We start from the raw sequence: 14,668 nt of genomic DNA, 5'->3' as shown, positions 1-14,668 counted from the left end.
GAAAAAAAACAGCAGTCTTCTCTTCTTGTACACCTGTAATGTATCGTTAATATTTGTAATTATTATATATGTGGCTCGCTTCAGCCTTGGCGAAAACATCTAGCCCAAGGACAGAGGTATATTTCAAATTTACCACAGACAAGGGTCACTCAAGGATCCAGGTCTCTCTCTCCACATAGCTCCTTTCCTTATTTCTCTGACAGCCGGTCTCAACCCAACTGCAAGCTTTTTCAGTGACGCGTCACGTCATTGTACATCAAAGGGCACAAGGAATAGCCACCAAGATCTGGAGATGAGTTGGTTTTGTGTAGCTGCAAAATTGGCAGGAGAAAGAAGGGCTCCCGGGTCCCCGGAAGCGACAGCGTACAAATGGTCTCATGTCACCCGGCCAACCAACCTTGGCCACACCCAGAAGTAAGAGTTACCTCTGCGTTTTCTGTTGCTACTTTCCTGGCTCTAGAAGTAAGATGGGTGTGACTCCATCATAGGATGTCCACACATCTCAGAGTAGTCTATTTTTCTGTTCAGATAAATATATATATATATATATATATATGTATTTTAGCATATTTATAATAGGGCAATTAAGTCTGATTTCTCCTTTTGTAATACGGAATAATTAATACCTTGGGAATTTTATTGTTGGCCATTATCATAGCGGATGTCTTCTGGTCTTTGTCATTTTCCTCCCATTGTCCCTCGGATTGTTTGTTCATTTCTTCTCTTGGATACTGGTTGACTGGGGCTGAAGTGGGTCTTTGGGGATCTGACTTCCTGGCATGAAGGGATATCTGCGCGTTGCTCCTCATTGGGTTTAAGTTCTTCCTCTTGCCACTTGCAAGAACCCAGGGCTTGTAGGGGCACGGCAGAGGAAGCCAGGAGGAGGAGGGCATTGGCTCTCAAGAGCAGGATGGAATGTGGGCTGTGGGAGCTCAGACTCCACACCCCCCAGGACCCTAAGAGTTTTCTGATCCCTAGAGATCTTTGAACCAAAACCTTCATGCACACACCCTTGCTGCTGGCATCTCTGAGCCCTCCAGCACCCCCAACTCCCTCTTGACCAGACTGCTCCCATGCCCAGCACCCTCCTTGGTGCCCCAACCAGACCCGAGGGCCAGAGCATGTTCAGGTTCTTGCAAACCTCAAAAGAACATGCTAGGCTTCCAGTCCATTTCTAACAGCCTCACTGAAAACCAGGGGTCAGATGTCCTGTGGCCATCGCTGAGAAGCAACTTCCAGAAGCTGCAACCTCCCCTCCATCCATCCCTCTCCAGCTGCAAGGCCAAGCTGAGGGTTCGTGGCAAGAGCAGATTTTTCGACTTTTGCCTTTCTAAGTCTTGTAGATTTTTTTCTTGGACAGTCTGATAATTCATCCATGAGGGTATTGCTGCAGGCGGAAAACAGCCGCACCCTGACCAAGACCACCAGTAAAAGTGGCTCATCCCTCGCTCACGAAGGATGACAAGGAAAGCCAGGTTCCTTCAGCACTTATGCACTCAGCTGTGGGGTTCCAGGCTCTCCCCAGCATCTGAGAGATGAGAAACCAGGACCCCTGACACAGCAGTGACACCCTGCCGCATCAAAAGAAATCTAAGCCAAGTCCACGTTAATCATTCTGGCTGTTTGGGGGGATTTGATACTGTCTTTGTCTTGCTGGAGATCAAAGGAGGGTCCTGGCCATGTAAAACAAGGGCTCTACATCCCTAGCCTCTAAACTTATTTTCTGGAATATGATTCTAATCAGAGTTTTCCTACCCCTAAAGTCCCCAGCAATCTGGTTTGAATCATCAACAAAACTGACATGATTTTCTTTGTAACTTTTGTATAAGAACAACCAAAAAAATTTCAAAATTAGCCTGGTGCGGTGGCGCACGCCTTCAGTCCCAGCACTCGGAAGGCAGAGGTAGGATCGCCGTGACTTTGAGGCCAGCCTGAGACTCCATAGTGAATTCCAGGTCTGCCTGGGCTAGAGAAAGACCCTACCTTTTAAAAGGAAATTTTTTTCTAATGGCTGCCCAGTAATTTTCTAGGTTTGATGCCAGATAAATAAATACTGGCCTGTAGCAGTCTTATCAAGAAAGGAGTTGTGCAATCTGGGTTTCTAAACACCATCTCTGATTTTTATCCAGCCCTGGAATTTCTCCCAAACTTTCAAAATGGCTACTTAAAGAATTGAATTTGGAAAAGGCTCTTGGTCAAACGAGCCATCGTCTATACCTTTTCCCCTTACCCTGTCCCTTTCAGCTAAGGTCCTGAAGAGATACAAAAGCTGGTGAGAGGGTATGTTGACCCAAAGAAATAGCTACCCAGCTTAAGTCAGACAGGGTGGTCGATTCAGCTCCAAGTGAGGAATCCTTCCTTATCAGCCTACTTGTCTGTATGGGGAACCCAGTGCACGGTGTGGGGGTGGGGGGGAAGTAAGGGGCTCCCACATCACAGGTGACTGTTTGAAGCAAGGCTGGATAGCATCCAAAGGGGACCTGGCAATATGTGGGAAATGGACTGAAAACAAAAGGAAGTCTTTTTTGTTCATTTATTTGTTTATTTGAGAGTGACAGAGAGAGAGAGAAAGAGGCAGATAGGGAGAGAGAGAGAGAGAGAATGGGCACGCCAGGGCTTCCAGCCAACGCAAACGAACTCCAGACACGTGCGCCCCCTTGTGCATCTGGTTAACGTGGGTCCTGGGAAATCGAGCTTCAAACCAGGGTCCTTAGGCTTCACAGGCAAGCGCTTAACCGCTAAGCCATCTCTCCAGCCCAGGAAGTTTTTTTTTCCTTGGGGTGTGTGTGAACATCCTCGGCACAAGTTCAGGCCAAGGAGGCAATAAGTTGTCAGGAACTCAGATTGTAGGACTTGAAGCCGCCCTAGGAGAAACCGAGGCAGGAAGATTGAAGCAGAGAACCCTGCCTCCCGCTCGCTCTAAGCAATTTAAGCAAACCTACCAATCACCAATCCAAGCCACCCCCGGTGGCCTACCAGGGGACAAGACTCATGCTGCCCTTTCCCAGACTGGTGCAGGGACAGCCCACAGAGTCCTCACCCTTGGCTAGCTAGCCATTGTGGTGCTCAGTCCTTCTGCCCAGTCCCTGTGCCCTCAAAGAAACGCAGTGATCTCCCCATGAGCCAGCTACCCACTGCCCAGGCCACCTCAAACAGTAATGTTCCGAAAGGGCTTTTTTTTTTTTTTTTTTCCTGTTAAATAAAAACAGGAGATCTGATTCAAAGATCTTCAAAGCTCTCCACCCAGGAAGTCAATCCAGAGAAGCAAAAAGGCAGAGGCCACCATAATCCAGAGGCCCCAGCTACCTCCCAGCAGAGCACCTACTTCCCACATCTGTTCCCGAAGCACGCCTGGATCCCGCCCTCTCCCCGCAGAGCATTTGGCACCAGGGTTTTGACAGCCTCCTTCTCAGTCGGGCCTGGTGAGCGCAGAGGTGGTAGGATGTGAACTTCAGCGCAAGTTCAAGGTGAGCCCAAGTCTAGGTGGCCTTGGTGGTTTCATAAGGTGAACCAGGGTGGCAGATTTGAGTAGACTAATCTGCTTTTCTTCAAAACCAAACCAAGGTTCCAAAAAGCTCTCCTAGCAAGATGCTGCCCTGCAGAAAAAAAAAAAGAAAAGAAAAGAAAAGCTTAAGTTGCAAGGTTACGGTGGCAGGGAAGTTGGGGAAAATGTGGGGACTCTCAATGCTGTCTCACTGGATGCACACCTAGATGGCCACTCTTCCTGCCTCCCTGGGCTAAGCTGGGTCTGAAGAAAAAAAGTAGACTCACAGCAGAAGGTACCTACATGGTGCCAACTCCCCTGGATGCCCCTAGGGCACTTTCTGAGGCCAGTCTGTCATTCAAGAGCTGGGTATAGCTAAGGGGTGAAACTCTGAGCCTGCCCCCTTTCCCTCCAAGCCTATCTTGGCTCAGCCCTCCATTCAAGGGCAGGGAGCCCCGTTTTCCTGCACCAGGAGCTCAGGACTAATTGCCACCATGTGCCCTTGGTACATACTGGTCCACCCTGTGTTTTGAGTGAGTGAATGAATGAATGGTGAGTAGAGGGGTGGATGGATGAGTGAAGGTGTGGATGAAAGGAGAGCATCGCCTCCTTCCTTGCTTGTTCTGTACGGCACAGTGGTTTTCCAGTCACCCCAGGCAAGAGCCTGAGGTAAGAGTTCCCTCCACATGGATCTTGGCTAGGACAGGAATGAGAATGCTCGCATAGAGAAACCTATCGCCCTTCCTGAGCTGTGGGTGTTGACTAGACAAGAGGATCAGCCTAGCCTCCAACTCCTTTTCTCTGAGCCCCAAAGTCCCCCCCACACACACACACAATGTCATAGGCCCCAATCCCATCAGGGGACCCTCTGTCCTTCCCCGGACCCTTCAATGTAAGGCTGGGGGTCTTTTGCCAGCAAAGCCATTCTGATCACCCCACCCTTAATGGGGGCCAAGGCAATCACGTTAGCCATAGACCACCAGTGTTCTCAGCCGTTCTCTTCTCCCGCCGCATTTGCGAGTCCTGTTCATCTTTCATCAGTCATCGTCTCGTCCTTTCTGTACGCGTGGAAATGAGTATCGGGTGTATGTGCACTCATACACACACGCGCGCGCGCACACACACACACACACACAAGGAAACCAACAAAAATCCCAGTGTCTGTTTTTGCATGTGAGATGGAATTGTGATCCCTGTGTGACCTCCGGCTGCTGTCCTGTCTTGTAAAATATGTCCAGATGTTTAAGAATTTCTAAGCAAATGGTCCCTTAATGAAGTCTGGAGAGTTCAATAAATGGTATGGCAAAAACAAACTTGATGGCGTTTGTCTTTTTTTTTTTTTTTTTTTTTTTTTTCCTGAAAGGGAAGGGAGGCCAGGGTGCAGGATCCCAAAGGAAGGCTGAATCTGGGAGCCTGAGGACCTGGAGGGGCTTCATGGGTGCTTTCTTCTAGAAGAGCAAGCACGTGAAAATGTAACTGGTGCCGAGTGTGGTGGCGCACGCCTTTAACCCCAGCACTCGGGAGGCAGAGGAAGGAGGATCGCTGTGAGTTCGAGGCCACCCTGAGACTACACAGTGAATTCCAGGTCAGCCTGGGATAGAGTGAGACCCTACCTCAAATAAATAAATAAATAATAATAAACTGGTTTGTCACTCCAGTATACAAGCCAGTGGCAACCTAACCCATGATCAAAGCCCCACCCTGGTCATGTGGCTCTCCAGCCTCTACCTGGGTTTTGCTTTCTCACAAAACTGAGTCATCAAAAGCCAAGTGTGTACTTCTATTTGAAAGCCCAGTAGTCATCTTTGTCAGATCTACAAGTTTCCAAAGTATGAAATGTTCATTTAAAGAACATTCACACCTCGTGGAAGAGAGTTTTTCCTTGTGAAGTGGCACTTCCTTCAGCCCCTTGTTGGTTTGTTTATTTAAAATATTTTATTTGTATTTATTAGAGAGAGAGTGGGCACAACAGGGCCTCCAACTGCTGCAAATGAACTCCAGATACATATGCCACCTTGTGCATCTGACTCATGTGGATCCTGGGGAATTGAACCTGGGTCCTTTGCTTCGTAGGCAAGTGCCTTAACCACTAAGCCATCTTTCCAGCCTGTTTGTTTTTTTTTTTCCCCCAAGGTAGGGTCTTACTCTAACTCAGGCTATGATCTGAAATCCACTCTGTAGTCCCAGGCTGTCCTGGAACTCACACCAATCCTCCTACTTCTGCCTCTCGAGTGCTGGTATTAAAGGCATGCGCCACCAAAAAAAAAAAAAAGCCAAGTGTGGTGGGGTATGGCCTGGACCCCCTGAAGACAGGACTAGTGGTAGCTCCAGGGACTGGGATACACCTCCATCGGTAGAGAAACACCTAGCGTGTATGAAGCCCTGGGTTTCATCCCCAATACCCCATTAAAAAAAAAAAAACTGGGTTTGGTAGTTGATGCCTATAATTCCAGCACTCAGAGGATGGAAGCAGAGGATCAGAAGTTTGAAATTTTCTCAGCTACATAGCAAGTTCAAGGCCAATTTGGCCTAAAGGAGACACCATCTCAAAAAAGTGGGTGGGGGGTGGCTGGAGAAATGGCTTAGCAGTTACACACTTGCCTGCAAAGCCAAAGGACAAAGGTTCAATCCCCCAAACCCACATAAGCCAGATGCACAAGGTGGCACACGCATCTGGAGTTTGTTTGCAGTAGCTGAAGGTCCTGGCATGCTCATTCTCTCTCTCAAATAAATAAATAAATATAAATATTAAAAAATATAAAGGGGGAGTTGGAGAAATGCCTCAGCAGTTAAGGCACTTACTGCAAAGCCTAATGACTTGAGTTTGACTCCCCAGTACCCACATAAAGCCAGATGCACAAAGTGGAACATTGGTCTGGGGTTTGTTTACAAAGGCTCAAGGGCCTCGTGTGCTTGCTCTCAGTCTCTCCCTCTCTCTCTCTCTCTCTCTCTCTTCTCTGCTTGCAAATAAATAAATTTTTTTGTTTGCTTTTTGAGATAGGGTCTCACTCTAGCCCAGGTTGACCTGGAATTCACTATGTAGTCTCAGGGTGGCCTTGAACTCATGGTGATCCTCCTACCTCTGCCTCCCGAGTGCTGGGATTAAGTGTGCATCACCACACTTGGGATATATATATATATACATAGCTGGGCATGATGGTACATGTCTTTGATCCCAGCACTTAGGCAGCAGAAGCAGGAGGATCACCGTGAGTTCAAGGCCATCCTGAGACTACATGGTGAATTCCAGGTCAGCCAGAACTAGAGCGAGACCCTACCTCGAAGAAAATAAAGTCAGCTGAAGGGAGGAAGGGCTTATTTTGGTTTATAGTTCCAGGAGATAGTCCCTTGTGGTGGGGAAGGCCCTTGCTGAAAGCAGAGGCAGAAAAAAAAAAAAAAATGAAAACTCGGATGAGGCTGATGGGTGTGGAGCCATGCAGACAGTACAGAGCTTTGCATTTGATGTGACATGTGATGGGAAGCCTGGGAAAGGTTCTGATGACAAAGTGACACAGCCAGAGTGGCAATTTGGCAGGACCCCTCCGGCCACTTGTGCTGAAAAGGGCCTGAAAGAGATCAAGGGCAGAAAGGCCCCTGGCTGGGGGCAGAGGGGAAGAATTAGACGCACGGCAGTGGTGTCTGCAGAGGGCTGAGGAAGGGAGAGGCCAGCTCTGTGTGGAAGGCAGAGCCCAGAGGAAGCACCGGGAGGCCGTTTCCTCCAGCGGTGTTTGTGCAGGAGAAGGTCAGGAGCGACCTGCACGCTCAGCAGTAGCAGACTCCCAATTGCCAGTTGCCGTGGACGAGAGAGACCCCAGGCAGCCCCGCGGAGGGCCCAGGAGCCTTTGTGCAGTCATCTGAGATGGACGCAACGAGGATGCCACGCGAGCACAGCGGGGGTCAGCCGTGTGTGATGACATAAAGCAAAGCCAAGCAAAATCCAGGGATCTATTTATGTGCGTTTATTTGTTTACTTATTTATTTTTTTTTCTCGAGGTAAGCCCAACAGACTGGCCTTTTTTTTTTTTTTTTTTAATGAAAGAGAACAAGAGCGAGAATGAGAAAGAGAGAATTGGCACACCAGGGTCCCCGGCCACTGTAATAGAACTCCGGATGCATCACCTTGTGCATCTGGCTTATGTGGGATCTGGGGAGTCAAATATGGGTCCTTAGGCTTCACAGGCAAGTGCCTTAACCACTAAATTATCTCACCAGCCCAGCAATTACCTCTAAAGACAGAGAATCCCAAGGTAAAAGGGGTTTTTGTTTTGGGGTTCTTTTGGGTTTTTTTGAGGTAGGGTCTCGCTCTAACGGCTGTTTGAGTTCAAGACCAGCCTGAGACTACATAGTGAATTCCAGGTCCGCCTGAGCTAGAGCAAGACCCTACCTTGAAAAATAAAATAAAAGCCAGGTTTAGTGCCGCACGCCTTTAATCCTAGCACTCGGGAGGCAGAGGTAGGAGGACCACTGTGGGTTTGAGGCCACCCTGAGACTACATGGTGAATTCCAGGTCAGCCTGGGCTAGAGTGAGACCCTACCTCGGAAAAAAAAAAAAAAAAAAGGTAAGTACAGGGCTGGAGAAATGGCTTGGCTATTAAGGCACCTACCTTCAAAGCCTAATGATCCAGGTTTGATTTCCTAGTATCCACATAAGCCAGATGCACAAAGTGGCACATGTGTCTGGAGATTGTTTGCAGTGGCTAGAGGCCCTGGCACACCCATTCTCTCTGTCTCTCTTTCTGTGGCTCTCTGCTTGAAAATAAATAAAATAAAATACTTTTTAATTCTAAGTACAGATTCACAATATGTTTGTTATGTTTGCACGCATGTGTGCATGTTACATATCATGATATGAAACATATTTCCTCCTGCAACTCACGGTTAAAAATAGCTGAGAAGAGCCGGGCATGGTGGCACACGCCTTTAATCCCAGCACTTGGGAGGCAGAGGTAGGAGGATCGCCATGAGTTCAAGGCCACCCTGAGACTCAATAGTGAATTCCAGGTCAGCCTGGGCTAGAGTGAGACCTTACCTCGAAAAAAAAAAATAGCTGAGAAATGGTCACATGAGGACAAGGAGCCCAGCTCAGTCCTTGACACATCACAGACATCTGTAAACATCTTTGTCTTTCTCTGAGCTCTTGTCAGGTCCCTGTCCATCATCTCACCTGTGCTCACATATGCACTGAAGAGAAACTCATGGTCAAAAAAAGGCCATGTTGTCATGACCGCAGAGTCACCCCTGCTGGGAATAGGAGCAGGTGTGCCAATGCCCATGGCCTGAGCTCATGGCCTGTTTAGGGACCTGCAGCTCTAGCTGGCCACATGGCCTCCAGCCACTATCTGGAGAAGCTGTGTGTCCAGAGCCAACTGGTGTCTGCAGGCATCCGAAGCTGACCAGCGTCCCTGGGAGACTCTGAGGAGCCAGGCAGGCTCCACACTTTCTCACGTGCCTGAACTTCTCTGGGTGTTTCTCTGGGTGAACTTTCTCAAACTCCTTAAGAGGCAAGAGGGAGGGGCCAGGCTTCCAAGGAAATCTGCCCTCCCATCCTGCATATAAAAAGAGCTGAAACAGGCCGGGTAGCCATGGTGGCACATGCCTTTAATCCCAGCACTCGGGAGGCACAGGTAGGAGGATAGCTGAGAGATCGAGGCCACCCTAAGACTACATAGTGAATTCCAGGTCAGCCTGGACTTGGGTGAGACTCTATCTTGAAAAACCAAAAATAATAATAATAATAATAACAATAATAAAAATTCCTGAAACAAATGATATTATGTCAGATGTATGTGGGCAATGAACCCCATTAGCTAAGAGAAATCTACTTTAGGGAACAATGGGCTTCAGATCTGCCCCAGGGGGACAGTGGCTTTGTACCTTCTATAGAGAACAGTGGTCTTTGAAGGGGTTTCAGCTGCAGCTCATCTTAGAGGCTCAGAAAATTGGAGGTCTAAAGTACTTGTGTCCAGGGCTGGAGAGATGGCTTAGCAGTTAAGGTGCTTGCCTGCAAAGCCTGCGGACCCATGTTCGGCTCTCCGGATCCCACGTAAGCCAGACGCACAAAGGTGAGGCAAGAGCAAGGTTGCACGTGCCCACTAGGTGGTACAAGTGTGTGGAGTTCAGTTACGGTGGCTGAGGACCTGGTATGCCAATTCTCTCTCTCTCTCTCGCTCTGGCTATCTCTAAAATAAAATAAAATAAAATACCTGTGTCCAAATTCTCACACCCTGTACCCTTGCTGTGAGACCTAGAGCAGTCATTTTCCCTTTCTGGATCTCATTGGTTTTCCAGTCTATCAAATAAATAATAAAATAATAGGAAAGAATGGGGCACAAAGGATGCCTAGTGCTTAGCCCAAAAATGGGCATGCAGGAAGTGCCCACTGGCAGCAGCTCACCTCTTGTTGCTATCTTTTTATTTTTATTTTTTTTAAGGTCTTGCTCTAGCCCAAGCAGGCCTGGAACTCACTATATGGTGCCTCATCCAGCCTTGTTGCTGTCTTCTGATTTGTTTGTTTGTTTGTTTTGTCTTATTCGAGTTAGGGTCTCACCCTAGCCCAGTCTGACCTGGAGCTCATTCTGTAGTTCCAGGCCAGCCTCCAACTCACAGAAATCTTCTGCCGCCCAAGTGCTGAGAATAAAGGCGTGCGCCACCACACACCTGTTGTGTTTTGGGGGGTTTTGTTTTTCGAGGTAGGGTCTCACTCTAGCTCAGGCTGACTTGGAATTCACTATGGAGTCTCAGGGTGGCCTCAAATTCACAGCAATCCTCCTACCTCTACCTCCCGGGTGCTGGGATTAAAGGAATTCCCACCATGCCCACACCTGTGTGTGTGTGTGTGTGTGTGTGTGTGTGTGTGTGTGTGTGCATGCGTGTGTGCATGCGTGTGTGTGTGTGTGTGTAATCAGTTCTCACAGTGTGCTCTGGTTGGCGTTGGACTCAAAATCCTTCCCAGTGATGAGATTACAAGCACCACATCCTGTTCATTGCTACCATCATCATTATCTCCAGTGCAACCTGGGGCATCTGAGCACCTCACAGTACCAGGGTCATAGAGAACGTAAAACCGTGCCAGCCAGCATTTACTGGGCCCCTGCTGTTCTGTGCCAGGCATTGCTCTGAGCAATATTCCATGCTCCTTTGAGGATTCAGTTGTAGCCCCAGCCGTATGAAATACACCGTGGGGCTTCATCTTCATGGGTGTCCTGATGACATTACCGTCACCAACAACCCATGAAATCTCCCTCATCCTTCCTTAACAGGCGAGGAAACACACTTGTCATCTGCCCCTGCGTAGCTAATCACCCGGGGCCTTTGGCAGCTTGAAACAATAGTAAACCTTTATTTTCTGTTTCTGGGGCTCAGGGATGTGGGAGTGTCCTCACTCTTAGGAAGCTGAGGTCAAGGTGAGGCTAGGCCTGCATTCAGCGGAGACCAGAGGAAAGGGGAAGACGGAAGCCTGTCCCTCCCTGCACGGCAGGGATGCCTTCCATGCAGCGCTGTCTTGATGCTCAATTCCCCTCTAGTCCCCATAACACGGCTGTCAACATCCACCCCCTCAGAGCGAGTGATGCAAGGACAGACCCCTAGTGGCTCTCCTCCTAATTATTTTTATTATTTATTACTTTTTTGGGGGGAGGGGCTCGAGGTAGGGTCTCACTCTAGCCCAGGCTGAGCTGGAATTCACTATGGAGTCTCAGGGCGGCCTCAGACTCACAGCGATCCTCCTACCTCTGCCTCCTGAGTGCTGGGATTAAAGGCGTGCGCCACCACTCCCAGCTTATTTATTACTTTTTTTATAAAACAGTTGTACCCTTTAGACCCCCCACACACACACACACACACCCTCCCTAGCTCCAATTCTCCAGAACTTTTTTCGCTCATTCACAATATGAGCTCTGCACCCTTTGAGACCCTGACTCCCCACCTCCTCCAGGCCTGGCGACCACCTTGCACTGTCTGCCTCTATGTCCTTGACTCCTGCGGGTGCCTCATCTGAGCGGGAGCCCACAGCGTGAGTCACTCTGTGACCGCCTTGCTGTGCTCAGCACGGTGTCTTCATGGCTCATCCTTGCTGCAGTACCTGTCAGAACACACTGCTTCTCCCTCATCCAGGTCTGGAGATCAACAAATTCCAGGCCTAGCTGAGATACTGCATCTTTGGGAAGGGCTTTCCTAACCCCGCTCCCCCTACCAACAGCTGGTTCTGGTGTTTCTTCTGACCTCCTGCAGCCCAGAGAGGCCCCACCAGCCACAGCTCTCAGGACCCCAGACTCTCATCTCTTCACTTGCATGAGCTGACTTACCCAACAGAGGCAAGAGCCAGATACCCTGGGCTCAAATCCCTGGCTCCTCTGTTGTCTAGCTGGGTGACTTAGGCAAGTTTCTCACCTCTCTGCACTTCAACCAGAACCAGTCATGGCTAGTCCCAAGGGCTGAGGTTAGGAGCCAATATGTTGTTTTCTTTTGTTTTGCTTTGTACAAGATTTTATTTTATTTACTTATGAGAGAGGGGGGGAAGGAGAGAATGAGAACGCCAGGGCCTCCAGCCACTGCAAACGAACTCCAGACACATGTGCACCACCACCTTGTGCATCTGGCTAATGTGGGTCCTGGGGAATCGAACCTGGGTCCTTAGGCTTCACAGGCAAGTGCCTTAACCACTAAGCCAACCCTCCAGGCCCAGTGTGGTATTTGTTTGTTTGTTTTTACAGAACCTTCCTAGAACTTGGTGACTGCTGATGGTCATCGCTTGCTCCTCTCTGCAGTGTGAACTCCAGGCAGTGACCACAAGCACCAGCAAAGGGGAGCCTCATGGGGGGGGGGGGGAGGCCGAGAGTGTCATCCCAATCATACCATGAAGGTTTACAGTGTGCCCTCTCTGGGGCAGACCGTAAGGACACAAAGAATGCATTTTGTACTCCTGAGGGGTTTAAATTTTCACGGGGAAGACGGCCAATGACTAAATAGACCAAAAAAAAAAAAAGCAACCGAGAGAACAGGTTGCCACTCAGCACTTTGGAGAAAATGGATCAGTTGGTGTGACGCACAGTGTCAGGGGAGGTTTGCGGGCTTCCTGGAGGTGGCAGCTATGGGTCTGGATTGACAGGAAGAAACCGGCCTTAGGAGGAGCTGGAAGAGCGGCCTTCTGGACAGAGAGCAGAGGCAAGCGTCAAGGCGCTGGTGCTGGACTTCTGGGGGGGGCGGCCAGCTTGGCCGAAGAGGAATGAATGAGGGGAAGGACGGTGGGTGGGAAAAGGAGAGGCCACAGGGGCCCGTCACACAGCCTCTTGGCAAGCTAGGAGAAAAGTCTGTGGCCCGCTTTACTTTACGCAGGAACCAGTGGTGACAGGGATCAGGCTTGCTGAGGAGTCACTGAGTCCAAGAACCCGTCATTCTGGGTTCCAGCCTCCAGCAGGAGACGGCTGCTCCTCCAAGCAGCGCTCGCTGGCACCCATCGCCATCATCCATCCTCGCCTCAGCCTCCCCCACCCCACCCCGGGCCAGTGTCAAGGCCACATTAATATAAATGAGGCCCTCCGCTGACTCAACTTCCAAATGAGTCCGGAGAGTCAAGATCTCCGTTCCAGGAAATGTGAAATTTGCGTAATGAAAATTAAAAGAGAAACTTGGAAGCCGCCACTTAAGTGCCCGTTTCCCCGGTGAGGGAGCCAGGGCCGGGCGTCTGGCAGAAGATGGATGCCGTTGCTGCTGCCAAGGGCTGCTGGGAGCCGGAGGTGCCTGGGATGTGGACACCCCCACCCCATCCCTTCTTCCCTCAGAAGCGGCGTCATGAGGGGCTGGGGAGATGGCTCAATTGGTTAAATGCTCACCATGCAAGTTTAAGGACCTGGGCTTGGGGTCCCAGCACCTTCCTCAACGCTGGGAGCAGTGGCAGAGAGTTCTGGCCAGCTAGACCAAACAGATGGAATCAATGGTTCAGTAAAAGGCCCTGTCTGAAAACCTGAAGTGGGGGCTGGAGAAGATGGCTTAGCTGTTAAGGTGTTTGCCTGCAAAGCTAAAGGACCCTGGTTCGATTCCCCAGGACCCACGTAAGCCAGATGCACAAGGGGCGCACGCATCTGGAGTTCCTTTGCAGTGGCTGGAGGCCCTGGCGTGCCCGTTCTCAATCTCTCTCTCTCTCAAATATAATTTTATATTGAAAAAAAAAACTAAAGTGGAACCGGGCATGGTGGCACACACCTTTAATACCAGCACTTGGGAGGCAGAGGTAGGAGGCTCACCATGAGTTCAAGGCCAGCCTGAGACTACATAGTGAATTCCAGAACAGCCTGGGCTATAGTAAGACCCTACCTTGAAAGAAAGAAAAAATAAATAAAAAAATAAGAGGGTTGGACAGATAGCTTAGCAGTTAAAGCACTTACCTGCGAAGCCTAAGGACACATGTTCCGGCTTTCCAGGTCCCAAGTAAGCCACAAGGTGACAGAAGCATGCAAGGTCACACATGCACACAAGATGGTACATGCATCCGCAGTTTGACTGCAGTGGCTGGAGGCCTTGGCTTGCCAATTCTGTCCCCGTCCCCAGTAAAATTAAAAAAAAAAAAAAAAAAAAAGTTAAAAAACTAAAGTGGGAAGTGATTGACAAAGTCACCCATCCACCTCTCGCCTCCACATGCAAGCGCACGCACACCGTCAGCCATCCCAAGGCTGTGTTCTCCTTTCTTGTTTTACATAGGAAGGAACTCAGGGACTGAGAGATTAAGTCACTTACCCAAGATGCCAGAGCCCAGAGTGGTCAAGCTGGGATCCAAACCCAGGCACCCTGGCTCCGCACGGCCCTCAAAACACCTCAAAGAAATGAGAACCTCCTTCCCCCACGGTGGGTGTTGAGGTTCCCTCCCTTCTGCCACCAGCCCCCCCTCCCCCCGCCCCATTATCCTCACTGCATCCCAGCCAAGTACAGACCTGCGTCTCTGGTGACGCAGGAAGCTGTAGGCTGTCCGGTTGTCATGGTGATGGCCGCCAGCCCCTGTAAACAGTCTCCAGGCTGCCAGGCCAGCTCATCTTGTCACCCTCCGGAGCGCTTGCCGGGGCCTCCCCGTGACCCCTTGCTGGACGTCAGCCCTCACATCTACCGTGGGGTCCACCTGCCGGGGAGAAAGAGGCTCGGAGGCTCGGGAGCAGAAACCCCGGGTCGCTTTCTGCCCCTTCTTGACTGTGTGAC

General features: G+C 49.9%; 1 long non-coding RNA gene across 1 annotated transcript; it reads right to left on the bottom strand.

Moving 5' to 3' along the window:
• Positions 1–2,660: 2,660 nt before the first annotated feature.
• LOC123462824 lies at positions 2,661–14,336 on the bottom strand. The gene is made up of 3 exons (XR_006638550.1): positions 14,216–14,336; positions 3,388–3,596; positions 2,661–2,864 (listed from the first exon to the last, which is right to left on the bottom strand). It is a non-coding gene; the product is annotated as an uncharacterized LOC123462824 (long non-coding RNA).
• Between the last annotated feature and the right edge of the window lie 332 nt (positions 14,337–14,668).

The sequence above is a fragment of the Jaculus jaculus genome, chromosome 8, assembly GCF_020740685.1.
Source record: "Jaculus jaculus isolate mJacJac1 chromosome 8, mJacJac1.mat.Y.cur, whole genome shotgun sequence".
In the NCBI taxonomy this organism is placed as follows: Eukaryota; Metazoa; Chordata; class Mammalia; order Rodentia; family Dipodidae; genus Jaculus; species Jaculus jaculus.
This window is presented reverse-complemented; position numbering and strand designations above follow the sequence as displayed.